This window comes from Manis pentadactyla, chromosome 3 (assembly GCF_030020395.1).
Source record: "Manis pentadactyla isolate mManPen7 chromosome 3, mManPen7.hap1, whole genome shotgun sequence".
NCBI lineage: Eukaryota > Metazoa > Chordata > Mammalia > Pholidota > Manidae > Manis > Manis pentadactyla.
In genome coordinates this window covers 2,402,320-2,416,538 of record NC_080021.1, presented here as the reverse complement: position 1 = coordinate 2,416,538, position 14,219 = coordinate 2,402,320, and the positions used below count along the sequence as shown (strand labels likewise).

The 14,219-nt window shown below is 46.2% G+C and overlaps 1 protein-coding gene across 9 annotated transcripts in view; it reads left to right on the top strand.

The window, feature by feature from the left end:
- TRAPPC9 (trafficking protein particle complex subunit 9) overlaps positions 1–14,219 on the top strand; it is a 615,203-nt gene that overhangs the window by 188,391 nt on the left and 412,593 nt on the right. The window lies entirely within an intron of this gene.

Sequence of the window (14,219 nt, the reverse complement as noted above, 5' to 3'; positions counted from 1 at the left end):
TGGTTTCATTGATTTTTGCAATTGTTTTATTCTTCTCAATTTTATTTATTTCTTCTCTGATCTTTATTATGTCCCTCCTTCTGCTGACCTTAGGCCTCATCTGTTCTTCTTTTTCCAATTTTGATAATTGTGACATTAGACCATTCATTTGGGATTGCTCTTCCTTTTTTAAATATGCTTGGATTGCTATATACTTTCCTCTTAAGACTGCTTTTGCTGTGTCCCACAGAAGTTGGGGCTTAGTGTTGTTGTTGTCATTTGTTTCCATATATTGCTGGATCTCCATTTTGATTTGGTCATTGATCCATTGATTATTTAGGAGCGTGTTGTTAAGCCTCCATGTGTTCGTGAGCCTCTTTGCTTTCTTTGTACAGTTTATTTCTAGTTTTATGCCTTTGTGGTCTGAAAAGTTGGTTGGTAGGATTTCAATCTTTTGGAATTTTCTGAGGCTCTTTTTGTGGCCTAGTATGTGGTCTATTCTGGAGAATGTTCCATGTGCACTTGAGAAGAATGTATATCCCGCTGCTTTTGGATGTAGAGTTCTATAGATGTCTATTAGGTCCATCTGCTCTACTGTGTTGTTCAGTGCTTCCGTGTCCTTACTTATTTTCTGCCCAGTGGATCTATCCTTTGGGGTGAGTGGTGTGTTGAAGTCTCCTAGAATGAATGCATTGCAGTCTATATCCCCCTTTAGTTCTGTTAGTATTTGTTTCACATATGCTGGTGCTCCTGTGTTGGGTGCATATATATTTAGAATGGTTATATCCTCTTGTTTGACTGAGCCCTTTATCATTATGTAGTGTCCTTCTTTATCTCTTGTTACTTTCTTTGTTTTGAAGTCTATTTTGTCTGATATTAGTACTGCAACCCCTGCTTTCTTCTCACTGTTGTTTGCTTGAAGTATGTTTTTCCATCCCTTGACTTTTAGTCTGTACATGTCTTTGGGTTTGAGGTGAGTTTCTTGTAAGCAGCATATAGATGGGTCTTGCTTTTTTATCCATTCTGTTACTCTGTGTCTTTTGATTGGTGCATTCAACCCATTAACATTTAGGGTGACTATTGAAAGATATGTACTTATTGCCATTGCAGGCTTTAAATTCGTGGTTACCAAAGGTTCAAGGTTAGCCTCTTTAGTATCTTACTGCCTAACTTAGCTCGCTTATTGAGCTGTTATATACACTGTCTGGAGATTCTTTTCTTCTCTCCCTTCTTGTTCCTCCTCCTCGATTCTTCATATGTTGGGTGTTTTGTGCTATGCTCTTTCTAGGAGTGCTCCCATCTAGAGCAGTCCCTGTAAGATGTTCTGTAGAGGTGGTTTGTGGAAAGCAAATTCCCTCAGCTTTTGTTTGTCTGGGAATTGTTTAATCCCACCGTCATATTTGAATGATAGTCGTGCTGGATACAGTATCCTTGGTTCAAGGCCCTTCTGTTTCATTGTATTAAATATATCATGCCATTCTCTTCTGGCCTGTAGGGTTTCTGTTGAGAAATCTGACGTTAGCCTGATGGGTTTCCCTTTATAGGTGACCTTTTTCTCTCTAGCTGCCTTTAACACTCTTTCCTTGTCCTTGATCTTTGCCATTTTAATTATTATGTGTCTTGGTGTTGCCCTTCTTGGATCCTTTCTGTTGGGGGTTCTGTGTATTTCCGTGGTCTGTTTGATTACTTCCTCCCCCAGTGTGGGGAAGTTTTCAGCAATTATTTCTTCTAAGATACTTTCCATCTCTTTGCCTCTCTCTTCTTCTTCTGGGACCCCTATAATACGGATATTGCTCCTTTTAGATTGGTCACACAGTTCTCTTAATATTGTTTCATTCCTGGAGATCCTTTTGTCTCTCTCTATGTCAGCTTCCATGCGTTCCTGTTCTCTGATTTCAATTCCATCAATGGCCTCTTGCATTCTATCCATTCTGCTTATAAACCCTTCCAGAGTTTGTTTCATTTCTGCGATCTCCTTTCTGGCATCTGTGATCTCTTTCCGGACTTCATCCCATTTTTCTTGCGTATTTCTCTGCATCTCTGTCAGCATGTTTATGATTCTTATTTTGAATTCTTTGTCAGGAAGACTGGTTAGGTCTGTCTCCTTCTCTGGTGTTGTCTCTGTGATCTTTGTCTGCCTGTAGCTTTGCCTTTTCATGGTGATAGGAATAGTCTGCAGAACTGGGACGAGTGACGGCTGGAAGGACTTCCTTTCTTGTTGGTTTGTAGCCCTCCTCTCCTGGGAGAACAGCGGCCTCTAGTGGCTTGTGCTGCGCAGCTGCGCGCAGACAGGGTTTCTGCTTCCTGCCCGGCTGCTATGGAGTTAATCTCCGCTGTTGCTGTGGGCGTGGCCTGGCTCGGGCAGCTACTCCAAAATGGTGGAGTCGCGTTGGAGCAGGAGCTGCTGGGAGGCTATTTATCTCCGTAAGGGGCCTCCCTGCTCCCTGCAGCCCAGGGGTTAGGGTGCCCAGAGGTCCCGGATTCCCTACCTCTGGATTAAGTGGCCTGCCCTGCCCCTTTAAGACTTCCAAAAAGCACCCGCCAAAACAAAACAACGACCACAGAAAAAAAAACAAGAAAAAAAAAAAATTTTTTTTAATTAAAAAAAAAAAAAAAAATTTTTATTTAAAAAAAAAAAAAGGTGGTCGTTCGTTTTTCTTTATTCTCCGGTGCCAGCCTCAGGCCTCTGCTCACCGGTCTTTCTGCCCTGTTTCCCTAATATTGGGGTCCCTGTCCCTTTAAGGCTTCCAAACAGCGCTCGCCAAAACAAAGCAACAAAAAAGCCAAAAAAAAAAAATTGGTCGCGCGCTTTTCTTATGTCCTCTGTCTCCCAGCCTCCAGTGCCTGCTCACTGTTCTTACTGCCCTGTTTTCCCAGTATCGAGGGCCCTACACTCTGGCCCGGATGGCTGGGGCTGGGTGTTCGGCAGCCCTGGGCTCCGTCTCCCTCCCGCTCTGCCTGCTCTTCTCCCGCCGGGAGCTGGGGGGAGGGGCGCTCGGCTCCCGCGGGGCCGGGGCTTGTATCTTACCCCCTTCGCGAGGCGCTGGGTTCTCTCAGGTGTGGATGTGGTCTGGATATTGTCCTGTGTCCTCTGGTCTTTATTCTAGGAAGGGTTGTCTTTGTTATATTTTCATAGATATATGTTGTTTTGGGAGGAGATTTCCGCTGCTCTACTCACGCCGCCATCTTCCGCCCCCGTCCACATTTGATTTTTATACTTGATTTATATGTGGATACCACATTTCTCTCTTTATTATTTTTAATAAAATGCTGAAGTGGTAGGTAGATACAACATAAAGGTAGAAAACATAGTTTAGTGTTGTAAGAGAGCAAATGTAGATGATCAGGTGTGTGCCTGTAGACTATGTGTTAATCCAAGCTAGACAAGGGCAATAAAACATCCACGTATGCAGAAGATTTCTCTCAGAACAGGGAGGGTGAGGTTCTAAGCCTCACCTCTGTTGATCCCCAATTTCTCACCTGATGACCCCCCTGCGACTGTGCCTGTCTTAGGTTGTTCCTCCCTTGAGGAATCTTACCCGTCTCTGGCTAACCAGTCATCTTCCGGGGCCATACAGGGAAATGTTAAGTTGGTAAGTGAGAGAGAAGCCTTATTGTTTGAAATGGTTAGCTTTTTATTTCTTTGCATATTTATGCCCTGTGGCTTCTATGCCCAGCATTTGTCTTGAGGTATCTTTACCACTTGGAGGAGTTATGATACTCGGTAAATTTGATATGAGGCACGAATTCTATTTAAGAATTCGTTGTAATTAGGAAGGAAGAAGAAAAGCTATAGAAGTAGCAGGCGGAAGAAAACATGGGAAGATTGATTATTTCCTTGACATATCTTCTTGTAGAGTAACTTCAGCATGTATAGGTTTTAAGCTACTACTTAAATTGCGCACACACATTAACATAATAGGAGTATAGTTACATAACCCAAGCATACCTGTAATTACCAGCCATCTCCAGTGAAACCAAGAAAACCAGTTAGGCACCCTAGGCATTTGTGAAAACTTATCAATGATATGATGGTTATTATCTAACTGAATTTGAATAGTTTGAGAAAAATCAGACAAATTAAAACAACCCATTCCTGGGCACTGTTCACATCCCATATGTTCTTTTAACAGTAAATAGTCTGTAGTTTTAAGATTTTGGAGCGCTACAATTTGCACTTCTCCTAATTCTTGGTTGAGTTCCAACAGTATAGATCCAGTCAAATTTGTTGTTTTACTGTATGCACAGGCCAGCTTAGATATCTCCTTCATTACCATGGCAAGTCCAGGAGCTGGTGGGATGAGTGCATCTACAGCTGTAGCAGTGCGTGGATCTTTGTTGGGGTTTTTTGATGATCATCTTCTGGCATGAGTCTTCCCGAGAGTGCTGATGTTGGAAGTTCTCTTTCATATCGTATCTTAGTTCATTTTCGGAGTAGCCAAATTAGGCTTTGATCCTCTGTATAAACACAAACAGACCCTTTGCCTACACTTTTATATGTCCTTTATATCATTGTGTAGAACTCATTAGAGGTCACCACATAGGAACTGCATTTTTTTTTTTTTAATCATTAATCTACACTTACATGACGAATACTTTGTTTACTAGGCTCTCCCCTATACCAGGTCCCCCCCTATATACTCCTTTACAGTCACTGTCCATCAGCGTAGCAACCTGTTGTAGAATCACTACTTGTCTTCTCTGTGTTGTACAGCCCTCCCCTTTCTCCCACCCCGCTATGGATGCTACTCTTAATACCCCCCTACTTCTCCCCCCCTTATCCCTCCCTACCCACCCATCCTCCCCAGTTCCTTTCCCTTTGGTACCTGTTAGTCCATTCTTGAGTTCTGTGATTCTGCTGCTGTTTTGTTCTTTCAGTTTTTCCTTTGTTCTTATATTCCACAGATGAGTGAAATCACTTGGTATTTCTCTTTCTCTGCTTGGCTTGTTTCACTGAGCAAAATACCCTCCAGCTCCATCCATGTTGCTGCAAATGGTTGGATTTGCCCTTTTCTTATGGCTGAGTAGTATTCCATTGTGTATATGTACCACATCTTCTTTATCCATTCATCTATCGATGGACATTTAGGTTGCTTCCAATTCTTGGCTATTGTAAATAGTGCTGCGATAAACATAGGGGTGCACTGATCTTTCTCATACTTGATTGCTGCATTCTTAGGGTAAATTCCTAGGAGTGCAATTCCTGGGTCAAATGGTAAGTCTGTTTTGAGCATTTTGATGTACCTCCATACTGCTTTCCACAATGGTTGAACTAACTTACATTCCCACCAGCAGTGTAGGAGGGTTCCCCTTTCTCCACAGCCTCGCCAACATTTGTTGTTGTTTGTCTTTTGGATGGCAGCCATCCTTACTGGTGTGAGGTGATACCTCATTGTAGTTTTAATTTGCATTTCTCTGATAATTAGCGATGTGGAGCATCTTTTCATGTGTCTGTTGGCCATCTGTATTTCTTTTTTGGAGAACCGTCTGTTCAGTTCCTCTGCCCATTTTTTAATTGGGTTATTTATTTTTTGTTTGTTGAGGCGTGTGAGCTCTTTATATATTCTGGACGTCAAGCCTTTATCGGATGTGTCATTTTCAAAGATATTCTCCCATACTGTAGGGTTCCTTTTTGTTCTATTGATGGTGTCTTTTGCTGTACAGAAGCTTTTCAGCTTAATATAGTCCCACTTGTTCATTTTTGCTGTTGTTTTCCTTGCCCGGGGAGATATGTTCAAGAAGAGGTCACTCATGTTTATGTCTAAGAGGTTTGTGCCTATGTTTTCTTCCAAGAGTTTAATGGTTTCATGACTTACATTCAGGTCTTTGATCCATTTTGAGTTTACTTTTGTATATGGGGTTAGACGATGGTCCAGTTTCATTCTCCTACATGTAGCTGTCTAGTTTTGCCAGCACCATCTGTTGAAGAGACTGTCATTTCGCCATTGTATGTCCATGGCTCCTTTATCAAATATTAATTGACCATATATGTCTGAGTTAATGTCTGGATTGTCTAGTCTGTTCCATTGGTCTGTGGGTCTGTTCTTGTGCCAGTACCAAATTGTCTTGATTACTATGGCTTTATAATAGAGCTTGAAGTTGGGGAGTGAGATCCCCCCTACTTTATTCTTCTTTCTCAGGATTGCTTTGGCTATTCGGGGTCTTTGGTGGTTCCATATGAATTTTTGAATTATTTGTTCCAGTTCATTGAAGAATGTTGCTGGTAGTTTCATAGGGATTGCATCAAATCTGTATATTGCTTTGGGCAGGATGGCCATTTTGACGATATTAATTCTTCCTAGCCATGAGCATGGGATGCGTTTCCATCTGTTAGTGTCCCCTTTAATTTCTTTTAAGAGTGACTTGTAGTTTTCAGAATATAAGTCTTTCACTTCTTTGGTTAGGTTTATTCCTAGGTATTTTATTTTTTTTGATGCAATTGTGAATGGAGTTGTTTTCCTGATTTCTCTTTCTGTTGGTTCATTGTTGGTATATAGGAAAGCCACAGATTTCTGTGTGTTGATTTTGTATCCTGCAACTTTGCTGTATTCCGATATCAGTTCTAGTAGTTCTGGGGTGGAGTCTTTAGGGTTTTTTATGTACAGTATCATGTCATCTGCAAATAGTGACAGTTTGACTTCTTCTTTGCCAATCTGGATTCCTTGTATTTTTTTGTTTTGTCTGATTGCCGTGGCTAGGACCTCCAGTACTATGTTAAATAACAGTGGAGAGAGTGGGCATCCCTGTCTAGTTCCCGATCTCAGCGGAAATGCTTTCAGCTTCTCGCTATTCAATATAATGTTGGCTGTGGGTTTTTCATAGATGGCCTTTATTATGTTGAGGTACTTGCCCTCTATTCCCATTTTGCTGAGAGTTTTTATCATGAATGGATGTTGAACTTTGTCAAATGCTTTTTCAGCATCTATGGAGATGATCATGTGGTTTTTGTCTTTCTTTTTGTTGATGTGGTGGATGATATTGATGGACTTTCGAATGTTGTGCCATCCTTGCATCCCTGGGATGAATCCCACTTGGTCATGGTGTACGATGGTTTTGATGTATTTTTGAATTCGGTTTGCTAAAATTTTGTTGAGTATTTTTGCGTCTACGTTCATCAGGGATATTGGTCTGTAGTTTTCTTTTTTGGTGGTGTCTTTGCCTGGTTTTGGTATTAGGGTGATGTTAGCTTCATAGAATGAGTTTGGGAGTATCCCCTCCTCCTCTATTTTTTGGAAAACTTTAAGGAGAATGGGTATTATGTCTTCCCTGTGTGTCTGATAAAATTCCGAGGTAAATCCATCTGGCCCGGGGGTTTTGTTCTTTGGTAGTTTTTTGATTACCGCTTCAATTTCGTTGCTGGTAATTGGTCTGTTTAGATTTTCTGTTTCTTTTTGGGTCAGTCTTGGAAGGTTGTATTTTTCTAGGAAGTTGTCCATTTCTCCTAGGTTTCCCAGCTTGTTAGCATATAGGTTTTCATAGTAGTCTCTAATAATTCTTTGTATTTCTGCAGGATCTGTTGTGATTTTTCCTTTCTCATTTCTGATACTGTTGATTTGTGTTGACTCTCTTTTCCTCTTAATAAGTCTGGCTAGAGGCTTATCTATTTTGTTTATTTTCTCGAAGAACCAGCTCTTGGTTTCATTGATTTTTGCTATTGTTTTATTCTTCTCAATTTTATTTATTTCTTCTCTGATCTTTATTATGTCCCTCCTTCTGCTGACCTTAGGCCTCATTTGTTCTTCTTTTTCCAATTTTGATAGTTGTGACATTAGACCGTTCATTTGGGATTGCTCTTCCTTTTTTAAATATGCTTGGAGTGCTATATACTTTCCTCTTAAGACTGCTTTTGCTGCGTCCCACAGAAGTTGGGGCTTAGTGTTGTTGTTGTCATTTGTTTCCATATATTGCTGGATCTCCATTTTGATTTGGTCATTGATCCATTGATTATTTAGGAGCGTGTTGTTTAGCCTCCATGTGTTTGTGAGCCTCTTTGCTTTCTTTGAACAGTTTATTTCTAGTTTAATGCCTTTGTGGTCTGAAAAGTTGGTTGGTAGGATTTCAATCTTTTGGAATTTACTGAGGCTCTTTTTGTGTCCTAGTATGTGGTCTATTCTGGAGAATGTTCCATGTGCACTTGAGAAGAACGTGTATCCTGTTGCTTTTGGATGTAGAGTTCTGTAGATGTCTATTAGGTCCATCTGTTCTAGTGTGTTGTTCATTGCCTCTGTGTCCTTACTTATTTTCTGTCTGGTGGATCTGTCCTTTGGAGTGAGTGGTGTGTTGAAGTCTCCTAGAATGAATGCATTGCATTCTATTTCCTCCTTTAGTTCTGTTAATATTTGTTTCAGGTATGTTGGTGCTCCTGTATTGGGTGCATATATATTTATAATGGTTATATCCTCTTGATGGACTGAGCCCTTTATCATTATGTAATGTCCTTCTTTGTCTTTTGTTACTTTCTTTATTTTGAAGTCTGTTTTGTCTGATACCAGAATTGCAACACCTGCTTTCTTCTCTCTGTTGTTTGCTTGAAATATCTTTTTCCCTCCCTTGACTTTAAGTCTGTGCACGTCTTTGGGTTTGAGGTGAGTCTCTTGTAAGCAGCATATGGATGGATCTTGCTTTTTTATCCATTCTATTACTCTGTGTCTTTTGATTGGTGCATTCAGTCCATTTACATTTAGGGTGATTATTGAAAGGTATGAATTTATTGCCATTGCAGGCTTTAAGTTTGTGGTTACCAAAGGTTTAGGGTTAGCTTCTTTACTGTCTTACTGTCTAACTTAACTCGCTTGTTGAGCTATTATAAACACAATCTGATGATTCTTTATTTCTCTCCCTTCTTATTCCTCCTCCTCCCTTCTTCATATGTTGGGTGTTTTGTTGTGTGCTCTTTTTAGGAGTGCTCCCATCTCGAGCAGTCCCTGTAGGATGCCCTGTAGAGGTGGTTTGTGGGAGGCAAATTCCCTCAACTTTTGCTTGTCTGGGAATTGTTTAATCCCTCCTTCATATTTAAATGATATTCGTGCTGGATACAGTAGTCTTGGTTCGAGGCCCTTCTGTTTCATTGCATTAAGTATATCATGCCATTCTCTTCTGACCTGTAGGGTTTCTGTTGAGAAGTCTGATGATAGCCTGATGGGTTTTCCTTTGTAGGTAACCTTTTTTTTCTCTCTGGCTGCTTGTAATACTTTGTCCTTGTCTTTGATCTTTGCCATTTTAATTATTATGTGTCTTGGTGTTGCCCTCCTTGGATCCCTTGTCATGGGAGTTCTGTGTACCTCTGTGGTCTGAGAGGCCATTTCTTCCCCTAGTTTGGGGAAATTTTCAGCAATTATTTCTTCAAAGACATTTTCTATCCCCTTTTCTCTCTCTACTTCTTCTGGAATGCCTATGATTCTTATATTATTCCTTTTATATTGATCACTCAGCTCTCTTAAAATTCTTTCATTCCTGGAGATCCTTTTATCTCTCTCTGCATCAGCTTCTCTGCGTTCCTGTTCTCTGTTTTCTAGTCCATTAATGGTCTCTTGCATCTCGTCCATTCTGTTTTGAAGTCCTTCCAGAGCCTGTTTTATTTCTGAATTCTCCTTCCTTAGTTCTTGCATATTTCTCTGCAAGTCCATCAGCATGGTTATGACTTTTGTTTTGAATTCTTTTTCAGGTAGACTGGCTAAATCTATCTCCCCAGATTCCTTCTCAGGGGAAGATGTAGCAGATGCCGAAGCTGTCTGGGTTAGTCTTGTCTGAATCATATTTTTTTGCCTTTTCATGTTGACAGGTGCTATTGACTGTCAGCTGGGAGGGCCAAAATTTTCACTTACTACTGGCCTTTCTTTACTGGGGCAACTGCGACCCCTAGTGGCTTGTGCTGGGTAATTGCGTGTAGACTGGGTCTTTGTGTCTTGCCTGGCCGGGAGGGAGAAATTTCCCTTTCTGTGGGCGGAATTTGTCTCAGGCTGCTTCTCTGCTTTCGCAGCGCCCGGTGGGGTGATGGATGGGGGGGCTGCTTGACTGTTTGCCTCCGTGAGGGGTCTCAGAGCTGTTGCCCAGGGGGTTAGTGCACCCGGTTTTCCCTGTAATTTCCAGCTGCTGTACTGTGACCTGGGTTGTTTCCGTCCAGCTGTTAAGTCCCTGTCCCTTTAAGACTTTCACAAAGCCCCCGCTTTTCTTTGTCACAGGGGCATCAGCTTCAGCACCCGCTCAGAGGTCTTACTCCCTGTTCCCCCAGTATCCAGGGCCCCCTGGGCATGTACTGTGTCTGCGCTCTGGCCCGGATGGCTGGGGCTGGGTGTTCGGCAGCCCTGGGCTCCGTCTCCCTCCCGCTCTGCCTGCTCTTCTCCCGCCGGGAGCTGGGGGGAGGGGCGCTCGCGTCCCGCAGGGCCGGGGCTTGTATCTTACCCCTTTCACCAGTCGCTGGGTTCTCGCTGGTGTAGCTGCAGTCTGGCCACTGTCCTGCGTCTTCTGGTCTCTCTTTTAGGGCTAGTTGTGTTTGTTGTATTTTCAAAAGTATATATGTTTTTGGGAGGAGATTCCCACTGTCCTACTCACGCCGCCATGTTGGCTCCTAAACCTGGTATTCTTAACCAGCATGGCGACCTGCCTCTCAGGGATGTAAGCTTCAAAGGTGGGGTCTGGTCTCTACCTTCCATGTGTTGACTGGTGTAGAGTGAGCTGCTTAACACAGGGGTGATGTGCTAACAGACGTGTGCACACGGGAGCCCACGGGAGCCGTGTGGGACGGGTGGGAGGAAAGGAGCCTGAGCACCGGGCTGGGAAGAATGAATTGGGAGCCATTGTGCCAGAAAATTGGCCAGGCAGTCTGGGCAGGAGGAACAGCGTGTGTGTACTGGCCTTGGGGCCTGGAGGCCGAGGCTGGGCTGCCCTTCCCTAGGCACGTCAGTGCTGCCGGTCCGGCTATAGGTGCGCCTCACGGCCCTCACCAGTCGCTGCCCGTCCGTGCACCAATGGGGGTACCTGGGGACTCTGGGTGCCTGTGCTTCAGAAGTGGCCTCATGGACTCTTCAGGTGGGGTGGCTGTGCCGGGCTCGGCAGCTTAGCTGGAGTTGCCTTTTGTAGGGCTGGCCGGCCCCGCTATAGCAGATGGACAGGCCGCGTGAAGAAGTGAGCATGGCCTCAGTACTCTTGGGCCACGGCAGCTGGACTTCCAGCAGGCAGCACCCACCGTGCTCTGTCCTGGCTCCCCAGAGCCTGGCATCTCAAAGCCATTTACTGCTGAATTTCCTGGATTGAAAAAAGGGCAGAGAATGTATTACTGGCTAACTCATGTTTATAGAGTGTGAGTTATGGGGTCACGGAGAGGATTTTGGTACTGTTAATGGTTTGGGAGGGAAGGCAGCGACTTCCATTTTGGAGTTGGCGCTGGCAGACCACCCAGAGATGACCAGCAGCCGGGTGGACTCTCAGGACTACAGGTCAGGGCAGAGGGCAGGTCAACTTGGAAAACAGAATCAGTGTTGTCTTGATGAGGCCATTGCCAATCTCAACAAAATAATCAGACATCCAGAATCTGCGTGTTCTGCAGATCACGGTCTAGGAGGGAGATGGCGAGCCGGTGTGTGGGAGGGGTTCCGGGGTGACGTCGAGGACGCCACACCAGGGAGGGTGCAGACCTACGCATGACAAGGGCAGGGCCAGTCCACGTGTCCCCACCCCTCCTCTAACCTGCCTGACTCCCCCTCCTCTTTGAAGTCGTGTCTGAGTAGCCTTCTCCTGGGGGTCTGCCCGCCCTCCAGATGAGGGTTGTTGTGTCTGTGGTGCCAGGATCCCAGCTGCCCCTGCCCTCAGCTTGCCATCAGAGGCTCACTTTCCAACCAGCACCCTCAGCAATTCAAGCATCTTTCTCCCAGCTGCCCATCTTTTTCTTGATCGTTCTGAAGTAACATGCTGGAATTAATTCACCGAACATCAGAACACTTGCAAACTAGTGGAAGCAGTGATGCTACAGTGCAGCTGATATTTATCAGGCACCTATTCTATGCCGAGTTGTCTACTTACCAGCTGAGTGACCTCCATCGTGAACGCCCACCTGCTTGGCTTCCAGCGGGGAATAGCCTCTGCTGCACCAGGCCGCGTGGGGGTCAGCGCGGTGATGTGAATGCGGAAAGGGTCCAGCACGCCCGAGGCGGCTCGTGAACAGCTGAGTGAGCGAGTGGATGTGGTGAGGCTCCTAGACGCCTTGCAGGGGCACTGTCCGGTCTGTTCCTGTGTGTTCGCGCCCCCTGTAGGGACACCCTGGGAATGAGCGTGGTATCTTATGCGTGTTCCAGCTGGAGCTGGCCCATCCTGGAGGGGTGGGCGGTGACAGCACGCTGGAAGGCACGGCACACGCAGGAAGGCACGGCACACGCAGGAAGGAATGGCACACGCAGGAAGGAATGGCACACGCAGGAAGGCACGGCACACGCAGGAAGGCACGGCACATGCAGGAAGGCACGGCACACGCTGGAAGGCATGGCACACGCAGGAAGGCATGGCACACACAGGAAGGCACGGCACACGCTGGAAGGCACGGCACATGCTGGAAGGCATGGCACACGCAGGAAGGCATGGCACACGCAGGAAGGCATGGCACACGCAGGAAGGCACGGCATACGCAGGAAGGCATGGCACACACAGGAAGGCCGGGGCTCACCTAGCCTTCACGGCACTGTCCGGTCTCTGTTCTTGTGATCGGCACCCTCCACAGATCCTTCCTCAGTGTGGGCCTTGGTCACGTTCTCCATCTTCCCCTGAGTCTGGTGAGGTTGACTTCAGGGTCCTGAGAGCAGGACCTCCCTGTTTGACTCCCTTGAGGTGCCTCCATGCAGGAAGTGGGTGAATGGCTCTGGAATTATGTAGATCTTTTCCCTGGTTTTGGTTCATAAAAAGGGAGGTGGTATGTTAACGCAGAGCTGGGACAGCAAGCTACTCTGTCTCTAGGACAAAAGGGACAACAGAAGGGGGGATACTTGCAGGCAGGGACCTGGGCCCTTCTGACTGGAGCTGAAGGTCACAGCAGGGCCTTCGTGGTGGGAGGGAAGGACATGTTTTAGTGAAATCCCTCTTCACCTCCTTGGTGAAGAGAGTCCCATCCTTAGGTCACGAGGGTGGCCAAGCTCAGGACTCCTAGCATTGGACAGAGATCAGCGATTTCCTAGTCACACACACATCCCTGGGGACATGAACACCACGTGACATGCAGGGCCGTATATGGGTCATCCTCAGGAGCAGAGTGTCACCAGAGGCTGGGGGAGGCGGGCCCTGGTTCCCACGGGAGGATGTGGCCGACTTCTTTGAATACTGCGGGCTGGCGGGGGACTGAAACCTGCCACTCAGGGACAGGAGGGAGTTGGGCCTGGTCCCTGTGAGGGGGAGGGGAGCTTACCCATGGGAGCGGGGTGAGGGCAGAGCTGGGGGCTTGTGATGAGGCCGTCCAGGCCCCCCTGTGTCAGCAGGTGTCGAGGCAGCACTTCCTACTGGGCTGTGGTCTTAGGCCTGATGCCGCACCTGGTCTCCAGTGGAGAGGACTTGTCTGGCAGGAGCAGGTGCCATGAAGGTGCCACAGCTGCTTGCACAAGGCACAAGTGGTGGCCCCCCGTCTCCTTCCCGTCTCCCCCTTGGTACCTTTGCCTTTAGTTTTCACAGGGCCTTACAGACCCGACTTTGGTCCAGGAATGCACCCCCACACCACTGTGCAGCAGGAACCTCGGCTTAAGGGGTCCTTACCCCCCACCCTGCCCCAGTTCATCAGGGACCCAGGGCCAGTGGACTCTAAAAGGCAAGATGTTTGAAGGCAGGTGGCTGTGCAGGGAGCTGGGGCAGGCCCCCCGCAGGCCCTTCTGAGGCTCGGCCGCTGGCTCTGCACCCCACCCCCATCCCGTTCCCGGGGGACGTCTGCCCTGGGAAGGACTGCTCTCCCTTAGCGTGGGTCTGTTTCTCCATGTAAGGCTATAGATACAATGTGGGAAGTGCTGCAGAGACGTGTAGTTTAGCTCTGGTTCCGTTTATAAGAGCGAGGAGTGTGTTGATTCTGTTGAAGGAGATGAGATGACGTGGTGCCATGTGTGGTGCTGTGCCCCTCCCCACGCCTGCTTGTACACGGGATTGCCTTGCAGCACCATGTTTCTGGAATTTTCTTGGTTCTTTGGCCTCTCACATTTAAACGGCCTGCTTGGCTTTCTGAGAATGCATCCACATGCTAGGGGACGGGCGGCTCTCATATTGCCTCGGTTACATCA